Raw genomic sequence first — 8,156 nt, 5'->3', positions numbered from 1 at the left:
GGACTATGACGGGGCATCCGACCATTGCTGATCGAACACCCCTGTTACACCATCTTTCGGATAGGCGGTGCGCGACACCACCGACGCGGAAAGTCTCAACCCGGAGGTCTTGACTTTGTATTGTTGGATAGTCCTCTTCCACTATAGGGCAAGCTGGAAATATTCCATTTTACCCAGGACTGCCGAGGCAGCGTGGACCAGGGGAGAACTTCACGGAATCTTCAGGCATCCATGATTGCCATAGTGCGTAAGCCGCCGCTGTGTGCGTCAACTCGTTCCCCGTGAGGAGGAGTCTAGCCGCCGCTAAAAGACGAAGCATTAAGTGTCCTCATTCCACTATAGGGCAAGCTAGAATGAACTATCTTACCCAGGACCGCCGAAGCAGCGTGGACCAGGCGAGGACTACTTTATACTTCACACCACAGTATTGAGTACGACTTGCATAAAGCCCCTAATGAGAACCACGAGGGCTCTCTCAATGTAGAACCACAAGGGCTCTAGTACCGATTCTCTCGGTACGGCTTGGTCCGTGTTCCTTTATGCTTGTACTCGCGGAAAGTCTCAACCCGGAGGTCTTGACTTTGATTGTCATAGTTGGACTACGACGGGGCATCCGACCATTGCTGATCGAACACCCCTGATTCATCATCTTTCGGGTAGGCGGTGCGCGCACCTCCGACGCGGAAGTCTCAACCCGGAGGTCTTGACTTTGTATTGTCATAGTTGGACTACGACGGGGTATCCGACTCATCGAATACCCCAGAAGCACACCATCTTTCGGGTAGGCGGTACGCGTACCTCCGGACGCGGAAAGTCTCAACCCGGAGGTCTTGACTTTGATTGTCATAGTTGGACTACGACGGGGCATCCGACCATTGCTGATCGGACACCCCTGATTCACCATCTTTCGGGTAGGCGGTACGCGTACCTCCGGACGCGGAAAGTCTCAACCCGGAGGTTCGGACTTAGAGTTTTTCCCATTTAAAAGTTTTTCTCTTAGCCATACTGAAGTCATCACTTGGCGAACGATTGAACTAGGGCGGGTTAATCGTTTATAGGTATCATGTGGTTTGCATGCTCTCTTAGGTTAATGTCATGTGGTTGGCTATCGAGCATGCCCAAGTGATGACTTTGTTTCACGCTTGCTTGATTTCTTCATGATTCCCTGTTATATAGTGTATTCATTCGAGAACAGGGAATCTTTGGTTTTGCTCAACAGGTATTGGATGTCAACTTGGTATCTAGATCGCATTAAGTCTCAACCCGCAGGTTCGGACTTCTGTTTATTTGGCCAATGTATGTATAAGGCAACTTGTGCCTAAGTCTCAACCCGCAGGTTCGGACTTGTGTATTTGTTCGAAGTTATATATAAGGCAACTTGTGCCTAAGTCTCAACCCGCAGGTTCGGACTTGTGTATTTGTTCGAAGTTATATATAAGGCAACTTGTGCCTAAGTCTCAACCCGCAGGTTCGGACTTCATAGTGTTTCGTCAATGTTCATATGGCAACTTGTGCCGAAGTCTCAACCCGCAGGTTCGGACTTCTAACGTGTTTCGTCAACTATCATATGGCAACTTGTGCCTAAGTCTCAACCCGCAGGTTCGGACTTGTGTATTTGTTCGAAGTTTTATATAAGGCAACTTGTGCCTAAGTCTCAACCCGCAGGTTCGGACTTCTATAGTGTTTCGTCAATTATCATATGGCAACTTGTGCCGAAGTCTCAACCCGCAGGTTCGGACTTCTATAGTGTTTCGTCAATTATCATATGGCAACTTGTGCCGAAGTCTCAACCCGCAGGTTCGGACTTCTATAGTGTTTCGTCAATTATCATATGGCAACTTGTGCCGAAGTCTCAACCCGCAGGTTCGGACTTCTGGAAGGATCACTTGGCCACTAATGATCCTTCCGCAGGTTCACCTACGGAAACCTTGTTACGACTTTTACTTCCTCTAAATCATCAAGTTCGGTCAACTTCGATAAAGCAGACGCGGTTCACGAGGATCCAGCGAACGATCATCTCCAAAGACCTCACTAAATAATCCATCGGTAGTAGCGACGGGCGGTGTGTACAAAGGGCAGGGACGTATTCAACGCTGGCTGATGACCAGCACTTACTAGAAGTTCCGAGTTCATATGGACCATTGCAATCCATAATCCCTACTAAGTGAGTATTTGAGTGATTTCCCGTTCCTCTCGGAATAGGAGACACGCTGCTACCCACATTGTAGCACGCGTGTAGCCCAGAACATCTAAGGGCATCACGGACCTGTTATCGCTCGATCTCATTTTGCTAAACACAAATTGTCCTGCTAAGCAGCGTACCGTAAGTGCACTTGCGCACACGAACAGCGAAGGTGTCAGGTCATACTCCACCGAAAGGTCCTAACCCGTTCCAATCGGCATCGACGCATTAACGCTGACTGCGTTCTAGTTAGCATATGTGAGTCACGTTCGTTATCGGAATTAACCAGACAAATCAATCCACGAACTAAGAACGGCCATGCACCACTACCCTTAAATTTGAGAAAGAGCTATTAATCTGTCTCACCTCCATAAGTTCGGACCTGGTAAGTTTTCCCGTGTTGAGTCAAATTGAACCGCAAGCTCCATTTCATTTTTTTTTTGGACGAGGGTTCACATTGGCCTTGGCCCCGAGGGACCATGACCAACATTACTCCCTCCTCTGAGCCTTTCACCTTCCGTCACGCTGTGCACCTACACGGTAGAAGCGATGACGGAAGAGGCATCTGTCCCTAGGATAAAATCACAGTTTACGGACAATGTGGCACGCAACTAACTCCTGAAGGGTGAAAGCGCGTGTCGCCAAAGGTCTAACAGGTACTACCCTGACTACCAGGGGCTATTTCCCAAGCCTAAGGAGACGGACTCGGCGCAATGCAACTTAAGCGGCTCAGAAGATCGATCCGACAGCTGACTTACATGACACCACTACCTCCTAAAATCCCGTAAATGGGACTTGCACTAAGGTTCAAATATCATGCGGATGCGTCAGCCCGCAAAACTAGGCTCCTGCCTCGTCTACGTGCTGGGTCTCCGATATCTGACACTTCTTGATGTTACTCGTGCTGGCCCGCAAAACCAAGCTCCTGCTCAGTCTACGTGCCGTCCCCTGTGGCCTGTTTGGAATGTACAAGGCCCTGAACTCGACCGGTGTCCTAAAGGTTGTTCAGCGATGGTTAGGTACCGCGATTGGCGGGTGAGGAACAACCCCCGGTGCATCCCTCCCCAAAGCATCACAAACCTTAAGTATCCGGTCTTGTTCCCTTCTCCCTGAGGTCGTCCAACGTCTGACTTGACTTAGTCATGGAAGACTTGGTTGCCTTGGTCGGGAATCCTCGGCGCCCTACGTCAACCAATCCTTTGTCGCGTCTATGTCGGACTTGCCCTCGTCCACTTGGCTTGGCCGATGTTGTGCCAGGCCCTTGACAGTTCAGGTTTCTGGATTGACTTGGTCATTATCGCATAGTTATCACCGGCGACCCTTTACCGATGGATCCCTTACCGACAAATCCCAAGTCGCCCCATAGCCTGTCCTGCCCTCACTCGTTCTGCACCCGCTGGTGCTTCCTTTGGCCTGGCTGGTCTTGTGCCAGGCCCTTGACAGTCTGGTCTCCGGTTTGACGAGACAATTGTCGCAAAGGTACCACCTTGGTGCCAACGCTCACCGGTGCATCCCCTATCGACGTATGGCAAGTCGCCCCATAGACCTTTCCGTCACCTTCCTACTGTGCGCCTTAGCGCCTGCACTTACGTGCCCGCCTGTGCCGCAAGCGTCGTCCGTTCTGCTGCTGGTCATGGCTTTCGATGTGACCATCCCATCATACTCGCCCGCCAGCAACCCCAGGAGAAGCACCACCAACTCCTTCGTATCCGAACGTCCACTCGCGGCCTGCGCATCGGTCTCAGTCCTGCGCCCCGGGAGGCGACAGAGCACATCGGGACTTTGACTTCTGCGACTTTTCGTGAAACTTCCAGGAGAGTGAATCCCTTCCGTAACACTCCCTATGTCTTCGCGGTCCTGTCCGCTGACATAGGGTCCATCCTAACCTCCCTCACTCGGAGAGGCTAAACAGACCAGAGGGCTAGGTATCTAAAACCAGGATTAAAGACACCTTACAAGGCCCGTTCCGTCTGCGGCACACTACCATAACCCCGGCCCAACGGGGTCATCACCCTGATAGTGCACGGGAGGTCGGGTACCCCTCCCACCCGGATCTCTGTTCGTCACCCCTGTCTCCAGGGGGTCCAGTGGCGCCACGAGGAGGCCAGTATTCCAGGCGTTCACGCCGTCACACCGTTTGACCGGAATGACCCCGCAATGACTGCGAGCCCGCAAGCTCCATTTCATTGTGGTGCCCTTCCGTCAATTCCTTTAAGTTTCAACTTTGCAACCATACTTCCCCCGGAACCTGACTTTGGTTTCCCGGAAGCTACTGAGAGCACCTGGTTGTAGCGTCTCCCAATTGCTAGTTGGCATCGTTTACGGTTAGAACTAGGGCGGTATCTAATCGCCTTCGATCCTCTAACTTTCGTTCTTGATTAAAGAAAGCATCCTTGACAAATGCCTTCGCTTTAGTTAGTCTTACGACGGTCTACGAATTTCACCTCTCGCGCCGTAATACTAGTGTCCCCAACTACTTCTGTTAATCATCATTACCTCCGGTCTGAGTACAAACCAATGAAAGATTAGACCAAGGTCGTATTCCATTATTCCATGCAAGATTATTCTAGGGCGTTTGGGCACCCTGCTTTAAGCACTCTAATTTGTTCAAGGTAAACGTGAGCGGTCGAGCTCTATGTTACACTTGCACCCGTTGAAGGGCACACCATGACACAGACTTGGTGCCCTACCACACCATTGAGTCGCAACCAGATTCCGACTTGGCCCACCGACCACGGGTTGACCGGGTCGGCGGAGCCGGACTGTGTTGGACAAGTATCAACTTCGAACGTTTTAACCGCAACAATTTTAATATACGCTAGTGGAGCTGGAATTACCGCGGCTGCTGGCACCAGACTTGCCCTCCACTTGATCCTCGTAGAAGGATTTATGCTCTACTCATTCCAATTATGAAACATCATTAAAGAGTTTCATATTGTTATTTCTCGTCACTACCTCCCCGTCCCGGGATTGGGTAATTTACGCGCCTGCTGCCTTCCTTGGATGTGGTAGCCATTTCTCAGGCTCCCTCTCCGGAATCGAACCCTGATTCCCCGTTACCCGTTGCAACCATGGTAGTCCTCTATACTACCATCCATAGTTGATAGGGCAGATATTTGCGAGATCTGTCGTCGGTGCGAGACCATACGATCAGCATCATTATCCAGACTTCAACTCAATGACACGGAGAACCCGCGATTGGTTTGACTAATAAGTGCACCAGTTCCCGCGAGGGTCCTGGCATGTTGCATGTATTAGCTCTAGATTTTCCACAGTTATCCAAGTAACTAGGTTGATGATCTCGTAAATTATAGCTGTTATACTGAGCCTTATGCGGTTTCACATTAAATCTGTTTGTACTTAGACATGCATGGCTTAACCTTTGAGACGAGCGTATATTACTGGTAGGATCAACCAGAATTCCGACTTTGCGTTCGAATGTTCATTGTCCCATTGCGCCCGGAGGAGCAAACACCACGTTCTATATGTTGTCAAGTCCGGTAGCACACGGGAGGCGAGCCCCCGTGCGAACCTCATTGCCCTCGTATCACACACACCCGATGCACCGGACAGGCACTTGAGCGGCATTCGACTCCGCTAAGCGCACGTGCGCCCGATTGTGCATGCGCTGACGGGGCCTTCATACCCCTACCACAGCGACCTTATGCCAAACTTCCATGAATACTTAGGTGAGCTGACAAGGGCCTTCATTTCCCTACCATCAACTAAAGGACACGCTAGGCGCGTCCGATCATTGCAACTGCGGGGCTTTCATACCCCAATCACCACAGTACGCAATTCACCAGAGTTTAATCACAACCCCCCCGGACATGGCACACTATTAACTTGCAACAAAACTTAGTGTGTGCCGGGCACATCGGTTCCACAAAATCATTCCCGATGTACCCCAATTGGGGTTGTGAACGCATCCATGGTCCTCTGACACACCCAACCAAGCGTGGATACTACATACCTCAAACACCCAGTACACTAACAGACAAATCAATATATGGTTGCTTTCCCCCAGACATTTGCCAATCACTTGGCACCCGGACAGGAACTCGCTCCTGATTGCGCCATTGCCACCCATTTGCCAAGAGCGAGTTCTGTATGTAGATTTCATTTGGAAAGACAACCGTGTACTGGATATTCTATCCGACGATTACAGATGACGAGTACGAGACTCGACTACACTCACGGATAATACATTTTGGGTCGAGATTGCTTTCGGGGTTTTCGATTGGTCTTGCGCTTGTAAACGTATAACTTTGACTTGTGGTAACCTCGGTATGTTAGTCGATCACGTGGTTGTGAACTGGGTAAGGGTGGGCAATCTGTTCACTTGCACTCTGGGTAGGAATAGGTGAGCGCTATAGGTTAAGATCATTGTATGGTTCCATCGTGATGACTTTCGCTAGATAGTAGGATGTTTGGATAGTTATAACGTTTTTGGCCATTTGTTCATAGTGTTCGGTTCATTGAGGAATTCGATTGGTCTTTGCTTCACACACGTGGTCGATCACTTGGATGTGAACTAGGGTGAGAATAAGGTGTTCACTAGTGCTCTTAGGTTTTGGATCAGTACTGAGCACTTGATTGGTTTCGCATAATATGTATCCATAGTGATGACTCTTTCCAGCTTAAGATTTCGTGACCGGTTTCGAATCCTTCCCACGTTCGCTTTTACTTGGTTAGGTTTTCGAGTGTAGATTTGAAAGCAATCTCATGTATGTATCCCATCTGATATAAGCCACTGACAGTTCATGTCACCTCGTTCAACTCTCGCTGGGTCACAGAAGTATGTTACTGCGCCCATTATCCCTACTCGGATAGGTTCGGTTCGTTCGTTTTATACTACGGTGAGTAAACTCAATTTGTGCATCGCATAGCCATGGAAAGCAAGCTTTCGCGGGCCTCTTCGACTGTTTTGATACGAGCTGTGCCCGTGATGCTTGTCATCCCAGGATACTAGACCCCTTTGGACGACCGCATGACCATCAGAAAGTAAATTCCACGTTCGATTTGGGGTGTGAACCCCGAACATAAAGTCTTTGTGTAGAACCACGAGGGCTCTATAGTACCGATTCTCTCGGTACGCTTGGTCCGTGTTCCTTTATGTTCGTACTCTTGTGAATAAGATTCACGTTCGTTTTGGGATATTTGCTACTGTCACCGTTTGAGTACTATGGGGCTTGAACCCCTAACATAAAGTCTTTGTGTAGAACCACGAGGGTTCTATAGTACCGATTCTCTCGGTACGCTTGGTCCGTGTTCCTTTATGTTCGTACTCTTGTGTGTATAATATTCATGTTCGGTTTGGGATATTTGCTACTTTCACCAGGGTCCCGTTCTTCATACAAGTCTGCCTTGCTAATGTGGTAACTTTATAGTGTAGTTCTGACATCCCAATTTTGGGACTTAGCCGATTTTTCGTATATTTCCATATGACCCATAGGGTCCCTTTCTTCATACAAGCTTGCCTAGGGCGATCGGTCAAAACTTGTCTTACTATTCGATTGGTCTTCGCACTTTCACCCTAGGCAGTTCGCCTAGGTCTGTCTTCTTGAGGAGGCCAAAACCCGAAATAAGGAGGTTCGGCCGACCCTGAAACCTCCCCTGTCTGAACTACACTAACCCGATTTTTCAGGGTCCTCAGCGCCATACAACTTTGCCTAGGTCACTTGTACTCTTGACTTAGGCCATCCGACTTGGTCCGTGTTTCTTCCTAGGGTTCACCTAGGTACTTTGCTTTGCTTGATGTGGTAACTTTTTAGTGTAGTTCAGACATCCTAATTTTGGGACTTAGCCGATTTTTCATGTATTTCCATATGACCCATAGGGTCCCTTTCTTCATACAAGCTTGCCTAGGGCGATCGGTCAAAACTTGTCTTACTATTCGATTGGTCTTCGCACTTTCACCCTAGGCAGTTCGCCTAGGTCTGTCTTCTTGAGGAGGCCAAAACCCGAAATAAGG

Source organism: Anopheles ziemanni (assembly GCF_943734765.1).
Source record: "Anopheles ziemanni chromosome X unlocalized genomic scaffold, idAnoZiCoDA_A2_x.2 X_unloc_27, whole genome shotgun sequence".
Classification (NCBI taxonomy): domain Eukaryota; kingdom Metazoa; phylum Arthropoda; class Insecta; order Diptera; family Culicidae; genus Anopheles; species Anopheles ziemanni.
Note: the sequence above shows the minus strand (reverse complement) of the source record.